The 17,276-nt window shown below is 44.9% G+C and overlaps 1 long non-coding RNA gene across 1 annotated transcript in view; it reads right to left on the bottom strand.

Annotated features, from left to right (window-relative positions):
* Nucleotides 1–11,409: 11,409 nt before the first annotated feature.
* The window catches only part of LOC309522565, a 48,188-nt gene continuing 42,321 nt past the window's right edge, over nt 11,410–17,276 (bottom strand). Inside the window, exons 2-3 of the long non-coding RNA XR_014215135.1 lie at nt 12,179–12,401; nt 11,410–11,492 (exon numbers count right to left, since the gene is read on the bottom strand). This is a non-coding gene — a long non-coding RNA (uncharacterized lncRNA). The remainder of the gene's footprint in view (nt 11,493–12,178; nt 12,402–17,276) is intronic.

Raw genomic sequence — 17,276 nt, 5'->3', positions numbered from 1 at the left:
AGGGCAGTCTAACATATTTTTATGTTCAAGCAAAAAGTTTCCTAGAAGGCACTTTTCAGCTTCCACATGATTGGCAAGAGCTAATTAGAAAAGGAAAGGAGCCTATATGAATTTCACCTCTTGCACAGTGCTTTTCATGTGTAAATGAGTTATAGACTTTTACCCTCACAATAACCTTTACAGCAAGGTAAATTAGACGGAGGAAAAACAGTGGCAAGTAGAAGAAGCTGATCCAAGTGAACTGATGTCTCAGGTGTGGCTGCCCCAGGCACTCTATTGAGGCTTCAGTCAGATTGACAGGACAAGTGAACAAGCAGCAGACACAGGGATGCACAAGGGAAACGAAGCCTTTCATGTCGCCTGCCAGCTTCTTCCGCCTGGAAGTGCACAGAGGGCAGCAGAGCCTTGCCTCGCCCACCCTCAGCCAAGGCCAGATGAGCAAGAGCCTCTCCCAGGCGACGACTTTAAGAACAAAGCAGCAGCAGGAGAGGGAGGAGGGAGATGTTTTTTAAAAAAATTAAAAGTTGTGTGACTTTGTTTCTCTCTTTAATCCTTTGACATGCTTTTGTATGTATTGCGGTATTTTATGCATTGTGACTTGTTTTTGATTTTTTTGATTTTATTGATTATAGAATTTCTGTGTAAGTAGTATTTGCTGATATCTTGAGAGTTAATTTTATTGTGTACTATTATATTTGTTACGGCTAAAATCTGGGTGCGGGGTTACTCTGCCACCCAGCTCATCGGACTAAGTCCGTGGGTCCCTGCGGAAGAAAATGAGCTCAGCCGGACGCAGGAGCAAACTGCAGAAGATCCAAGTTTATTGCGCAACAGGTTCAAGACGAGATTGAACAGAGAGAAAGGGGTGACATGAACTTTTGAAACTCCCTCCATGTCCCAGAATACAGTGCAAAATACATCCCAGTTACATCATGAATACATTAAGGAGAGGTTGGGTTACACAGATTAACATATGGAGGAGGGAGGGGGAATATGCAGAGAGCTGGAGATATGCGCAGATAAGCACATCCTGAGAAGACAATGGTCCATGTACACGTAGTCTGTCACGCATTGCCCGGAGGAAAGGTTTGGCAGAGTGATTTTGACAGGATTACTTGAGAGATTATGGAGGACAGGGGAGGGGTGATGGAGTCCTAGAGAAATTGAGCAAATATATTGTAGTGAAGGGACGCGGGTGGCGCTGTGGGCTAAAGCCTCAGCGCCTAGGCTTGCCGATCGAAAGGTCGGCGGTTCGAATCCCCGCGGCGGGGTGCGCTCCCGCTGCTCGGTCCCAGCGCCTGCCCACCTAGCAGTTCGAAAGCACCCCCGGGGGCAAGTAGATAAATAGGTACCGCTTACCAGCGGGAAGGTAAACGGCGTTCCATGTGCGGCTCTGGCTCGCCAGAGCAGCGTTGTCACGCTGGCCACGTGACCCGGAAGTGTCCCCGGACAGCGCTGGCCCCCGGCCAATAGATGTGAGATGGGCGCACAAACCCCAGAGTCTGTCAAGACTGGCCCGTTCGGGCAGGGGTACCTTTACCTTTACATATTGTAGTGAAGAAGACATGCCCCCCCCCGTTCCGTATCATATTCTAATGGATTTTTGAATATTACATCATTTGATATAAACTGCTTATTTTAAAGCTATGTTTTTATTATGACTTTCTGTATCGGATTAGATTGTTATAAGCCTGTGTGATCTTTGTGGTATATTGTTGTTGTAAACTGCTTTGTGTATACTAATATAGAAATGCAGTATACAAATTAAATGTGAAATGAAATGTTACCGGGGTGGAGAAATGGGCCCAGCTAGTTCCAAAGCAACATCAGGGAATGGAAGTCAGTGTCTCCCCAGATGTTGGGGGGCTGCAGCTCCTGCCTCCCTGGCCTTGGGGTGCTATGCAGTGATGCCCAGAAACTCCTGCTACCACAGTAGAATTTAGCCAAAACATGATTATTCCTGCCCATTGCCCCTCACCCTGTACATCTCAACTGAAGAGAAGCAGTTTGGGTCAGATTGAACACATTTGATCCAAGAACCAAATACACTGAGGAATTTTCTGCTTTCCAGTGAAATGGAAGTTGACTCAGTGACACATCAACTTCTAAGTTAAGAATTCCAGACAGAGACCATGTGATTTCCTCTTCCTCAGTCATCTGGCTACTTGACCCTAGTGACTTCTGCAAGGGGAAGAAGTCATTTTGCAAGAGATGACAGCCAACCTATTTTATTAGGCTGCAATATTTAATTGAATGAACAGATAAATCCATTTTAAAATGTTAGATCAATTTAAAAGCCCCTCCTATTCGCTTGAGGAGCATAGTTTCACAGAAAATTGTTTTTAACACAAGTTCTGCAGATAACAAATTATTGTTGCCATAAGTCGTTTTTTCCTGGACGCGTCGTCTTTTTCAGGACTGAAACGTCCACCCGGGCGGATACTTTAAATGGCGCCAAATGTCCGGGGCGTTTTGTTGGTTGGTTGGTTGTTGGTTTGTTTGGGAGCGCAAAGCAGCCAGGGAGCTCCGTCCGCCCAGGGGGCTTCCTTTGGCCAGGGAGCCGAGCAGGCCGGAGCTCCGGCCCCCTCGCCGGAGGGCTGCTTCTCCCGCCGCCAGGGAGCGGAGGGAAAGGCAGCCTCCCTCCCTCCCTGCCATGTCAAGCAGCCTCGAGGCGGGAGAGGGAACAGGCGGCGGCGAAGGAGGCCGCAAGGCGCTCCCCGCTCCTGGCCGGGCTCGGCAGAACTGGAATCTGATGAAGCAGTGTCCGGTACCTGAGATCCCTTTTTCATTTCAGACACAATTCTGTCCAAACCCTTCGGACACTCATTTTGCAAGGAGTCCTCAGCAGAAAGCAAATCTCCCCATTGCTAGGACCCGCCAGTCTGTGACGGGGCAGAAGAAAAGCATCTGGCGCAATGCAATGTGAAGTTGAGTGCAAGAACTGTTTGGCACAGACTGCAGGAATACAGTCTAAATGCTAGAATTCCAAGGAAAAAGCCATTGTTATCTCAAACAAAGGTTGAAAAGATCAAACTGGGCTAAAACCCATGTTAACTGGACAGCAGAACAATGGGACAGTGCTATTTGGAGGGATGAGACCCAAATCTCCTTGCTTTTGGTAGTGATGGCATGAAATACCTGAGGAGAGGATTCGGAGATTTCCACTTGCATCACAAGTACTGTGAAACACCCAGCTAAGTGTTATGATCTGGGGCTGTATGACAGCGAAAGGTGTGGGCATAATTTGCGTTATTAATGGGAATGTAAATGCCCAATATTACATAGCCCAGACCTTAACCCAGTCGAAAATCTATGGAGCCAACTAAAGAAACTTGTTAGTCAGAAGCAACCCAGCAATAAAACCCAATAAATGGAGGCAATAATTCAATCTTGGTTTCACATTATTACAGCTGCAGAACTAAAAAAACTTGGTTTACTCCATGGGAAGGCATTATAAGTCCATAATTAAAAGTAAAGGTTACCCAACTAAGTATTAACTGACATGGTGAGAATTTTTGTACATCTCATTTTTTCTATGTGTTTCACATTTCTTCTTTATGACTGCTGTTGTAATAAATAATCCTTTATAAAAGTCATTGCATTACATTCTTCATGAAATTATCTTTCCATTGATATATAATTTTATGGTATTGCTCCCCAAAAAGTGGTGTTATGAGCCATCAAACGACAGAAATACCCTTTTCAGTGGCGTAGCGTGGGGGGTGCAGGGGGGGGCAGGCCGCACCGGGCGCAACATCTGGGGGTTAGGGGGCGCAAATCCACGGGTTAGGGGGCACAAATTACTTGCCTTGCCCCGGGTGCTGTCAACCCACGCTACGCCACTGACACATTTCCCAAAAGGTTTCCACAAATTTGGCCACTAGTGTAACTTCTATTGCAACACCTACTTTTAAACTCTGCTAACAATATAATCCTGGGGGAAATTCTGTTGGGCTACTACTACCTATTGTTCTACAAAAAGAGGGTGAGGGTACATGTGCAGTTACGCTGGATGCTAATCCTGGACTACACTGCTGGGTTATGGTCACATACGCTTACTCAGCTGCTCCCCTGCCAGCAGTGCTAATTTCTGGGGGTACGCAGGGGTACACATACCCCTAAACATTTTGTGAACCTTTGTACTTTTGTCCATTTACTGTATTTATTTTTCTTGAGTCAAAATGAGGGACAGAAGACTAGGAGAGCTGTCCTAAGAGCCACCCTCGCTCAATTTTTAATATGGGATAATAATGATTGTATGTGTGTGCACATATAAATGCATAAATACATAAATAAATTCCCCTCAAGAAAGAAGGCTTGAAATCCATCAGGCGCCCAGTCTTTGCTTCCGCCGTTTCTTCTGCTGCCATTTGATCGCAGCCTTCATGGAATGAATTTCTCTGTTGGCTTCCGCGGGAAAGCCCATCAAACATGTAAACCCAGCAGCCCCTTCTTAGGTTGCCGTATTTATATTCTCAGTGACCTGGGAGTTAAGTCCTGTTGAACAGAAGGCGGTTTTAAGGTGAGAGAGAGGATGGACTCTGGGTCATGATGCACAATGACGCAGCCTGAGGCCCCTGGGGGGGGGGGGCTGGGTGGTTGTGAAGCATCCTGGCCTCTGGCTGTGTGGAGGAGCAGGAAGTAACAAATAAGGGGGTGCACATGCGAGTCCTCTTTTTAGCTCTTCAAAATATGACATCCCTATAACAAATTACAGAGAGCAAGTACCAGATACATTTTCTGACTCATACAGGAAATAATAAATAATGTCTGAGACAACACACTGAAAACAAAGAAAGAAGGATAGAACTTTTTTATGTATGCAACAACAGCAGCAAGACTACTCATCGCGAAGTACTGGAAGACACAGGAGCTACCCACACTGGAAGAATGGCAGATGAAAGTGATGGACTATATGGAATTGGCAGAAATGACTGGCAGAATCCGCGACCAGGGAGAAGAGTTGGTGGAGGAAGACTGGGAAAAATTTAAGGACTATTTGCAGAAGTACTGTAAAATTAAGGAAGGTTAAATTGACGTCTGATGGAAAATAAGTGGTATCGGTAAAAAGATTTCTAAGAAAATGTAAATAGGGATTGATAATTGGAAAATTGATATTTATAACAGGTTAACATCTTGAGTGAGGATAAATGCCAGAGGGTAAGGATTTGCTGAATTTAATATCTGAACTGGAATACAAAATGAGAGGTGTGAGGAGGTCAAGAAACTAGTGAAGGAAGTACAAGATTTGAAATTACTAATCTATTTCCTGTTTTGCTTTTTGGCTTTTTCTTTTTGTCCTTTTTCCTTTTTTGTATTTTTATGTGTTTTGTTTTTTGTATTTTTATATTTTTGTAGTTTTTTCTTTATGTTTAAATGTTGGAATTTTTTATTATCTGTGAAACCTTAATAAATATTATTATAAAAAACCCAGAATGTATTGTTTTTACCTTTATGCAAATTTAATCAATTAATGATTAAACCATGAAAAATCATCTACTTAATCAACTAACTGCAATCCTAAATTTATACTAGAAGCAAATTTCAGCAAGTTCAATGGGATTTATGTGTTAGTAAATGTATGTAGGGTTTTAACTTAAAGCCCTTAGAGTTAAATGGTTGCACATGGTAGTGTGTCATTGCAGTGACTGCCTCTACCCTTAGCCTGCAGCTATAACCTCTGCTGAAAGCCCTGCGTGTGACAACCGCATGCATGATGGCTCTTTCCCTGCAGTCAGCAACCCAGGGTTACCTTAGGCCATGGAGACCACGGAGGCCACCACAGTGTGACTCTCCCTGCTGGGCTTCCTTTGACCCAATATGAATATTCTGAAAAGAGCTTAAGATTTCTTTACTCAGGGGACAGCCTTAATTAAGCAATAGGAAGCAGAGAGTAGGAGTAAATGGACAGTTCTGCCAATGAAGGAATGTAGATGATTTGTACAGTGGTACTTCTGGTTACAGGGACGCGGGTGGTGCTGTGGGTTAAACCACAGAGCCTAGGACTTGCCGATCAGGTTGGAGGTTCGAATCCCCGCAATGGGGTGAACTCCCGTTCCTCGGTCCCTGCTCCTGCCAACCTAGCAGTTCGAAAGCACGTCAAAGTGCAAGTATGTAAATAGGTACCACTCCGGTGGGAAGGTAAACGGCGTTTCTGTGCGCTGCTCTGGTTTGCCAGAAGCGGCTTAGTCCTGCTGGCCACATGACCCGGAAGCTGTACACCGGCTCCCTCGGCCAATAAAACGAGATGAGCGCTGCAACCCCAGAGTCGGCCATGACTGGACCTAATGGTCAGGGGTCCCTTTACCTTTACCTCTGGTTACGTACTTAATTTGTTCTGGAGGTCAGTTCTTAACCTGAAACTGTTCTGAACCTGAAGCACCACTTTAGCTAATGGGGCCTCCTGCTGCCGCTGCGCGATTTCTGTTCTCATCCTGAAGCAAAGTTCTTAACCCAAGGTACTATTTCTGGGTTAGCTGAGTCTGTAATCTGAAGCATCTGTAACCTGAAGCGTCTGTAACCTGAGGTACCACTGTATTACCTCGGGTTAAGAACTTTGCTTCAGGATGAGAACAGAAATCATGCTCTGGCGGCGCAGTGGAAACGCACAAGAAGGCAGAAGGAGCGGGGAGGAGGAGAGGCATGCCGCGGGGGGCTGGCTTGGGGGGGGGGAGAGTGGCAGTGGAGCCCCCCCCCGGAAATCGTCTCCAGAAGGATCCACTGAGCTCTGCGAAAGAGGCGCTTCCTGAGGACTGGCAATGGGCAGGCGGTGGATGGTGGAGCAACACTGAGATGTTGCCCGATGTAAGTATTCCCTTTGGAGGCTTGCCAAGCTTTGAGGGTCTCCTTGCCCCCTCCCCCTCCCCCTCAAGAGGCAGTTGATGGAGCAAAAGGGTTTAATGTTGGAGCTCTCCGTCTCCTGCCAGCAAGGTGTGAAGAGGGCAATAGATCAGGGCCCATTAAAAGCAAGCGGCAAATCTGTCATGGCTGCTTGAGCTGAGATTCCTGCATTGCAGGGGGCTGGACTAGATGACCCTGGGGTCCCTTCCAATTCTATGATTCTGTGATCTATAATTATTTTATTCTTTTAATCCTATTAAATTTAGAAGATTTGTACTACTTCAGTCAAAAAGGTTCCCAGAGAAGCTTACAAAAGACTGTCTCTTCCATAGATGCCAGGTCCCAGGGGCCGAGATTCTTTTGCACGTGTCCCTAAAATATTTTAGGGGGTTGCCCCCTCAAATTGATGAACATTGTCATTTAAATGGGGGGGGGCGTGTGTCACATCTTGTGATCAGTTATGCAGGGTGGCGCTTACCTGCCTGCCCCTCAATATTTTGTTTTAGTTGTCACCCATGATCCCTACCTGCAGAAACATGACATGCAAGGGGAAAGGGACTGGGAGGAAACAGGAAAACTAAAACCAAAACTCAGGCACTCATTTGTAAACCGTTGTTCCTTTGGATCAGGGCTCAGCAACCTTTTCCAGCCCTGGGCCGCTCCACCGTCCCTCAGACCATGTGGTGGGCCGGACTATTTTTTTTGGGGGGGAAATAATAATGAATGAATTCCTATGCCCCACAAATAACTCAGAGATACATTTTAAATAAAAGCACTCATTCTACTCATGGACCGACTGGGGGCCAGATTGAGAAGGTGACCCGGCCCCCGGGCCTTAGGTTGCCTACCCCTGCTTTGGATGGGTTGAGCCTTCTGCTTCTTAGCTCTCCTGCCCCCAGGAGAGCAGGCCTGTGCTGGCAAAGCTGATGGCATGTAAGCTCCCCTGGAAATACTGTTGAAGGCAGTGTAAAATAAAATATAATAAATATAATGGTTTTTTCCTTCCACACCAGCTTCTCCCCCAGTAGGCCTGCATGTAATTTATTGTTGCCCGTGTTTACCAGGCTGGTCATAAAATAAAGCCAGCACACAGCAAAAGCTGCTAATCTTAGCTCTGTTTGTTTGAAAGAATTATTGGGGGGCAGGCCTTTGTTAGGGGGGGCAGAACCTCAGGTTTGTATTTATTTTATTGATTTAGGAGGGCAGCTGCCCTCCTTCTCCCCTTGGCTATGCCCATGGGCTGTTTTGTTTCTCTCTGAAGGTCAAACATCTGCAGCAGCGTTGGACATCACACCCAGGCCCCATGTGGTGCTTAGTAAAGATCCTTGGAGTCTATGTGGCCCAACTGTCCGAAGGAAAGGGGACGGCAAAGGAGTGTCTGTCCCAGGGACGGCCCATCCTGTTTTGCCACCTGAGGCGAAATTAAGCCCATGTCTGGAAACACTCTGAGTAACAATTTTTTTATTTGAAAAACACAACTCTTACTTACGCAATTTTAACATACAGTATCCATCACTTAACATACAGTATCCATCACCATCAGGAAATCAGCCCTGAGTGCTCACTGGAAGGACAGATCCTGAAGCTAAGGCTCCAATACTTTGGCCACCTCATGAGAAGAGAAGACTCCCTGGAAAAGACCCTGATGTTGGGAAAGATGGAGGGCGCAAGGAGAAGGGGACGACAGAGGACGAGATGGTGGGACAGTGTTCTCGAAGCTACCGGCATGAGTTTGACCAAACTGTGGGAGGCAGCGGAAGACAGAAGTGCCTGGCGTGCTCTGGTCCAGGGGGTCATGAAGAGGCGGACATGACTAAACAACTAAACAACAACAACATCCATCACTTATCTCTTTTCCTAGGACTTCCCAGTCCATCTCTCCGTGGCATTCGAGGGAAACCCTGATCTGCTGCATATACTGATATTCCACCCATTATCATCTCAAGTCTTACTTTTCTGATGTTATCGTCTGCTCATTTGATAACTCCTACTCGTAGGTTAAATTAAAATAATCTCCAAAACACCTCCACTCTTCTCTTTAACTCATCCTAATTCCTTAGAGTTAAGTTGTGGGTGAACATATCAGACAACACAGCAATTCTTCAACAGCTCTTCTTTATTCAGATGCCGGAACAGAACTGAGCTGAAGGCCTCAGTCAGCCTGCTTATATAGAGCTCCAGTACCTTGTTACTGTAACAACTTTCTAAAACTATCCAATCACTGAACGTCACTTTCGATCCTTCGTTTGCATACAAACTATCTAATCACTGAATGTCACTTTCGATCCTTCATTTGCATAAGTATCTACAGTATTCCCCTGCTGGCCCAGGGTGAGAACTTCAGTACATAACACTTAGTTTCATGGTCATAGTTACTAGTTCTATGTATTCTATCAATTTGTCCTGCCAAATTTCCTTTGTGGGCACTTCTTCTTCTTTCCACTTTTTTTGCATATACTACTCTAGCCGCAGCAGTCATGTACAAAATGATTGCGAGTGCCTTTTTTGGAATGTCATCACTTATTATCCCTAACAGAAAGGCCTCTGGTCTTTGGGGAAATGTGAGTTTCATAGAATCATAGAGTTGGAATAGACCACAAGGGCCATCGAGTCCAACCCCCTGCCAAGCAGGAAACACCATCAGAGCACTCCTGACATATGGTTGTCAAGCCTCTGCTTAAAGACCTCCAAAGTAGGAGACTCCACCACACTCCTTGGCAGCAAATTCCACTGTCAAACAGCTCTTACTGTCAGGAAGTTCTTCCTAATGTTTAGGTGGAATCTTCTTTCTTGTAGTTTGGATCCATTGCTCCATGTCCGCTTCTCTGGAGCAGAAGAAAACAACCTTTCTCCCTCCTCTATATTGACATCCTTTTAAGAATATTTTTTAGTTCTTTGTGAATCATTTTCCATTACTTTCTAGTAACTATTGTTAACCAACCAGACAGTGCTGGCCATGAGGCTCCCTCTGGAGTGCAGCTTCCCCGCAGTAGACAAGATCCTTGTTGTAAGTCAAGTGTTGGAAGCATTATGGAATCCTGTGCTTGAGAACACAATCCCTATACAGCATTAATTTATGGTTCTGCTTTGTTTTCCAGATCTGACATAGGTGAATCTTAAATTTTACAGATATTCTTGCTGGCAGTTAATTCCTGATAGTGTTGACATGCTGAACTGTCCAGTAATGCATTGCCTGGAAACCCTGGGGCAAACTGTGCACATGCTCAGTAGTACTTTATTTATTCTGAGGTTATGCCTTGGCATAGAAAACACATTCCAGTTTTAGTCTTTACTTAAAATAAGTAAGCCCCGGAGGGAGGGAGTTGTAAAGCCATGTATGAAACTATGTGAAATTGTGGAATGATGTAAAGCACAATTCAGGAACTGAGCTATTTTTTAATTTTAATTTTTAAAGTCAAAGTTCACAGTTTCTCCAGACGTTTTCAATCCAGTTATGCAACCACCACCAATACTGCAATCAAAACTCTTAATTTGAAGCTCCTTGGTGCTTCAATTCCTGCTCTAAATTCCTGTAAATACTACTTCTGTGTGGTCATACATCTAATTTTCTGAACTGTTCAGCTCTTTTCCAGGCTGTTCAAATTTATGAAGTGGCACTAGAGGCATCAAGAGGAGAATTTCTGATTCACAGACTTTGAAGGGCTCTCATTCTGATTCCTAGGTTGGAGCCCCCTGTGCTGTGGGAGTTCAGCTGAAGCAAGGCTCTCCAGGGTTCACGTAGACAAAGATTTATTTTCTTATCTATGAAGTGCATTAGTCACATCTCTATAAAATGCAAGCAGCACAAAATGAAAAATTAAAACAACATGTCTGTTAAAAACAAAACGACATTTAAAACCAGCAACAATAAATCACAGACTGAAAATGTACTTCCTGCATTTCATGGCTTTTGGACATTACTATTTATATTACCCGGCTATGTATACATGTAAATCTGCAAATTTAGAATGTGTTCTATGTGCTTCTTGTCCCTGTTTCTTAATGATGGTCATTAATAAAGATTTAATAGAAACATAGAATTGTAGATTTGGAAGGGATCCTGAGGGTCATCTAGTCCACCCGCCTGCAATGCCGGGGTCTCAGCTGAAGCCTCCATGGCAGGTGGCCACCTCACCTCTGCTTAAAAACCTTCAGGGAAGGAGAGTCCACCACCTCCAAATGGAATCCATTCCACTGTTGAACAGCTGTCACCACCATAAAGTTCTTCCTGATGTTTAACTTGAAGCCCTTGGTCTGGGTCCTTTCCCCCAGAGCAGGAGAAAAGAGGCTTGCTTCGCCACCCATGTGGCAGCCCTCCTCTGCACACATTGATTTGATATGCCAAATAATTATTGATGAATCTGGCAATGTGTGCGCAAGTCCACAAATGTGCCTGCCATGATAATGTTGCAGTGCTGTGTAGCTTTACATGAAAAGAATTTCCATTGTGTGCAATGGATTTTACTCTCCAATAAGTGTGTTTGGCATTGCAATCTAACAGCGACAGTGGAGGCTAGCCATATAGGGCAAATGGGGCCACGTCCCACCAATGTGAGTCTCCCCCAGCCACCCAGAGGATGGCCCTGGTTGCCAGGCTCCTTTGTCTCAGTTTTCCCTTGTAGAACTCAGGAGGGAGGAAGATGGGGACAAAACTGCAAGGAAAAAATAGAGAAAGGAGAATTTTTGGATGCATGGATCCAAGTTTAGGGCCAGTACACTTTGGTGACAGAACCCCAGAAGAGATTTAAAATCACAAAATATGCAGCAAAGTAAGACCTTTAAAATACTGTATGTACAGTGGTACCTCGGGTTAAGTATTTAATTCGTTCCGGAGGTCTGTTCTTAACCTGAAACTGTTCTTAACCTGAAGCACCAATTTAGCTAATGGGGCCTCCTGCTGTTGCCGCGCCGCTGGAGCACGATTTCTGTTCTCAACCTGAAGCAAAGTTCTTAACCCGAGGTAATATCTCTGGGTTAGCGGAGTTTGTAACCTGAAGCGTATGTAACCTGAAGCGTGTGTAACCTGAGGTACCACTGTAATTCCAAGTTCCTTCCAGTGTTTCCCACTTCCCCTAGCATAAGAAGATCTCACATTTGGTAAGTTAAAAATGATTGTTTACAAACTCTCCAAAGGTCAGATTCATATGTTTTTCCATACACCATTCAGAAAAAATTGGCACAGGCAGTAAAACTTGACTTAGCATTTGGGAATGCCATTTCCAGAGGAGATATAAACTTTCAGTGACTGAGTTTTGTTGTGGGGTGTAGCTAACACGTCTCATGTGTCTTATTCCTTCCTCCCTCAGGCAGATTTTCATGTGGTGTGAGATAAACTCACCTCTGTTATAGTGGACCAAGGCTGCAGGAGTACCAGTAAGTGGGAAGGTGGCGGCAACAACTACTGGAGTGTAGTTGGCAGCATTGTGGGGTTGTGCCCATCCACCACCTCCGCTTGGGCAGGAAGCTGCCTCTCCCGGACACAATGGTTCTGCTTCCGGAGGGTTCTTCTGCAAGCGCAAGTGTCGGCTCATCCAACTCCCCAAGCTGGGCGGCAGGGCTGGCTGGAGGGGGGAACAAACACTCCGGGATCAAATCAGAAGCCAGGCTGGATTCTGTAATTCCGGGACTGTCCTGGGAAAATAGGGGCACTTGAAAGGTATGTAACCCTAAGCCCGGCACTAACTCTAACTCTGGCCAGGCCATACAAAGGCCCTGGGTGGCTGGGAAGTGCGGGGCATTCTTGGCATGACAGTCCAGCCGGCCACTTGCAGGGCCCCCAGCTTGCTTAGCCCTCTCAGACCTGGGGCAAGTGTATTTGGCAGCCCCCACCCCACCCACACATGGGCCTGACTCTGGCCCTAACCCTTATCATAAACTTAACCTCAGCCCTAATCCTAGTCCTAAACATACCTCCAACTCTAACCCCAACCCTTATCTGAACCTCAAGTTTAGTCCTAACCCACTCCTTAACCTCAAACCAATTGTAACCCTAACCACAAATAACACTAACAGTAACCAGAACCCTAACGCTAATGCTAACCCCAACCCAATCTCATTGCAGTTCTCAGCAATGCAAATGGTCTCCTCCAGCTTTTGCTGATTCCTTCCTTTGTTCTTTGCCGCCTGCTCCTGCTTTCTAGCCCACTCCAATCTTTTCTCTTCAGTTTCCTTGATATTCACTCCTCTTCTTGCTGCCTCTCTCCTTGGAGAAGTGCAGCTGGAATGGGAAGGCTTTTGGAAGGGAAACTTTGGGAAACAAAGTTTGGAGTTCCAAATCAATGCCTGTGTCCATAACCTGTTAGCAGACCCTCCAGCCTGGGTGAATTAGATCGGAATAATCACTTCTAGTTTCTAGCATTCAAAGGCTTTATTCATGCAGAAACTATTTTCTGGAGAGGTATGCACTTGAGGATGAATTTCTAAAGGAAGAGAGGGAAGTGGCTTGATGGGCAGGGGAAGAGGTTGTTTCTTTCAGGCCAGGGAGGCAGGTTCCAAGTCTGAGAGTGTACATTTTGAGGAGCATTGGTGAAGGTGCTCCACCCATGTTTGGTGAGAGAGTGGGTGCAATCTGCATACGTTGCCTCCATAGGCTTTGGCCAGATGCCCATCCTTCCTCTGCCTGTGCCTTTCTCAGCACCAGCCCCTTTCCCTCTTCATTCTTAAGCAGGGAGCCTCAGAATGCAGACGCCAGACCCTGCCGCCTCTTGTGCCTGAGTGGGTGGGAAATGGCAGTGTGGGAGTAAAGAGATAGCTGTTTTCAATTAGACTTCTTTGCTCCAGCTGGAGACATAAATCGAGGAAACCTGATCCCTGGTTCTTTCTAACCAGTCAGCTCCGAGGAAGAAAGAGGCAGCTGGATGGGAGAACAATTCCTGCATTAGTACATGCTGATATTTTTCTTTTTGGCCCACCTAGAGATCTCCATCATCCATTCTGTGCCCTTCGACCATTTTTTTCTGGTGCCTCCACTAGATGACCACCTACAGCCAGGGCTCCCCCGCCCCCCCCAGAACTCACTAGAACTCAGTTCCGGCACCTGTCAGGTCAGTTCCATTGCCATTCTAAGAAAATGAGGGAGGTGTTCATGGTGAGTTCAAGTCCAACTCATCTTCTTTAACTTTCCATATGCTGGCAGAATCTCACCATTCCAAATGGTTAGTTCGCATTGAGAGCAAAATCAGAACCTGTGGCCTATCACTCGAGTTGCTGCTTATGCTCCCACAATTGGAAGCATTCCAGACAATCAAGTGCAGAATTCAAGAGATTTAATTCCAAACCCTCAGCAGCACAGCCATTAAGACCTATTTCCCACTGGGGGTGGGAATTCCACCTTTATTTGGCCAGGAGGAATTTATATCACCTTTATGATCCCCATCTATGCAGAGCTCTTTCCCTCACCGTCTGCAGTCTTGAAAGGTAGATTCTTCAAAATCCCATATTCTGAAAGGTACTGCCCTTGTGGCACAAAACAGGTCGAATCCATCACACGTTTTATTTCATTGCCTATTATATGCAAGAATATATGATAAATATTTGCCCCCCCCCTTAATGAAGGAGGGGATCTATCACACTGACTCTTCCAGAGTGACCTATCTGTTGAATAATTGTAGGATTGACGTTGTGGAGAATGTAGCAATATTTTTGATTGATGCCATGAAATTACTTCACCATAGTCAGGGGTCAGCAAACTTTTTCAGTAGGGGGCCAGTCCACTATCCCTCAGTCCACTGTCCCCCTGGGGAAGCACAGCAACCTATACAACTGAGATTACTCTTGTTCTTACACCCTGCAATCAGGCACACACTAAGTTCTAGACTTTTTCATTTTGCTTCCCATTAGTGCTTGTAGGTTGAAGGTTGATTTATACTTCTTGGAACTGCCCAGGACATGGATTCCTGGGAGAGAACATCTATTTCTTAAGCCAAAAGAAGAGGGTGGAGGGAAAGCAAGAGGCCTCCTGCGATATGACTGACCTATCAGAGAAGGGCTGTGGTTATCTCTTTCAACTGGAAGCATTTTGGCTGCTGACAGAGGCAACATTTTCAGAATTTTCTCCTTTCCTTTGGTAGAAGAAGCCTTGATAAGGAGAGGGGAAGATTAACTGTTTGTTGATTTTTAAAATATTTTAAATGCCAGGTGATGTTGCTCACTCTAGTGCTGACGGGGGGGGGCGCTCCCTTCAGTGAAAAATAAATGTTAAAACAATCTTTAAATAGCTAGGCATTGTGATGCAGGGGAAGTGGGAGTCTTGTCCTGTTTTATTTTTATGTCTAAAAGAGGCAAATATATGTGTGACTTCAGAGGAAGAAAGGGGCTTTTTTCCCCCGGGTTGAGTTTTTTGCATTCCCTCTACGTGTTTCTCCTTCACTCAATAACAACTAAAGCATTTTTTAAAAACATCTGGAAAGTTGCTTTGAGAAAATGGGTTGGTTATTGTGCTACTCCTAGAATCATAGCATTGTAGAGCTGCAAAGGAAGCCAACAATCATCTAGTCCAACCCCCTGCAATGCTAAAGCGTCCAGGACGGATGGCCACCCAACCTCTGCTTAAAAACCTCCAGTGAAGGAGAGTCCACCACCTTCCAGGGTAGCTCATTCCACTGCCAACAGCTCTTAGGGCTTATCCAAACCTCAGTTTCCCCTGCCACTTTCCCCTGGGGAAACCCAATCTTTAGTGCTGAATCAGGACAAACAGTAAACAGGTTTTCCGCAGGTTGCCATTTGTTCCAATTCAGTGCTAAGGAGCAGCTTTTCTGGAGGAATGTGGTGGAGCCAAGGCAAAAGAGCTTAGACCTGTGCTGGCTACGCACGGTGCAAGCAGGACGAGCCCTTGTTATCAGAAAGATGTTTAGCTGGAAACTCAAATCTTGTACCTTTGCCACTGGTTTGGGGGTACTCCTGGATCCTTTGCTGTTGCTTGAGGTTCAGGTGGCTTCAGTAGTGTAGAGTGCCTTCCATCAGCTTTGATTGGTGGCCCAACTGCACCCTTATCTGAACAGGGACACTCTAACTACTGTTGTCTATGATCTGGTAAACTCTAGGTTAGATTACTGCAACATGATAACATACCCTCCAACATTTCTCTGATGAAAGTAGGGATGTCCCATTCCATGATGACAATTTTACTATTTATACCACACACATCTTACTGGGTTGCCCCAGCCACTCTGGGCAGCTTCCAACATATATAAAAACATAATAAAACATTTTAAAAACTTCCCTATACAGGACTGCCTTCAGACAGTGTGGGGGTCGGATAACTCCATACACTCCAACATTTCTCCAGTTAAAATAGGAACATCTAAGGAAAAGTGGGGCATTACGGGATCAAATCAGAAACTGGAACAGCTTCTCTAAATCAGGGACGCCCCTGGGAAATAGGGACACTTGAAAGGTCTGTGCTTCAGGTCCTAGCTTCCGAAGCAGGAAAAAACAAGCTTGCTGCATCTTCCATGAGACAGCCCTGTAGATTTTTGAAGATGGCAATCATATCACCTCTCACTCTCTTCTCCAGGAGTTCCTTCAAGTGCTCCTCATAAGACTTGGTTTCCAAACCCTTGATCATATTGGTCACCCTCCTTTGCACACATTCCAGCTTGTCAATAACCTTCTTAAATTGTGGTCTGACCAAGTATTCTATAACTTCAACTATATTTCATATGTTGTCTTTCATCTGGAGGCTTGGCAAGAAACCTGCCTGATCATGATGAATTAGATCAATTAAAACCTTCTTCATTCCATTGCCAAATGTTTGCAAATATTTTATAATAATTATTTAATAAAGAAATTGGTCTATACTTTTTTACTAACAGTGGGTCAGCATCTTGTTTCAGAATCATTGTAATATAGGCTTCTTTCCAGGATTCTGTACTTCCCCAATCATTAATATCTCATTCATTAAGTGGTTGTACCAGAAAATCCTGTAATTTTTTATAGTTCTTTGCTGATACAGTGGTACCTCGGGTTACATACGCTTCAGGTTACATACGCTTCAGGTTACAGACTCCACTAACCCAGAAATAGTACCTCGGGTTAAGAACTTTGCTTGAGGATGAGAACAGAAATTGTGTGGCGGCAGCAGGAGGCCCCATTAGCTAAAGTGGTACCTCAGGTTAAGAACAGTTTCAGGTTAAGAACGGACCTCTGGAACAAATTAAGTACTTAACCCGAGGTACCACTGTAGTCCATCTGGCCTTGGCATTTTAACTATTTTAGCTTGTAAAATTGCTTCTTACACCTCCTGTGTTGAAATTGGCTCATTTAATAAAGCCATTTTCTCTTTATTTTCAGAACCGACTAGGTATAGTTCTGTATAATATTTTGTAAATTGCCTTTGTATAGCTTTCAGATTATCTTTCACTTTCCCCTCTACATTTAATTTGTTCACGAAGTTCATACCCTGTTTCTTCTTTAATAATAAATAATAATAATAATAA

This window comes from Podarcis vaucheri (genome assembly GCF_965113315.1).
Source record: "Podarcis vaucheri genome assembly, chromosome: 17".
Lineage (NCBI taxonomy): Eukaryota > Metazoa > Chordata > Lepidosauria > Squamata > Lacertidae > Podarcis > Podarcis vaucheri.
This window is presented reverse-complemented; position numbering and strand designations above follow the sequence as displayed.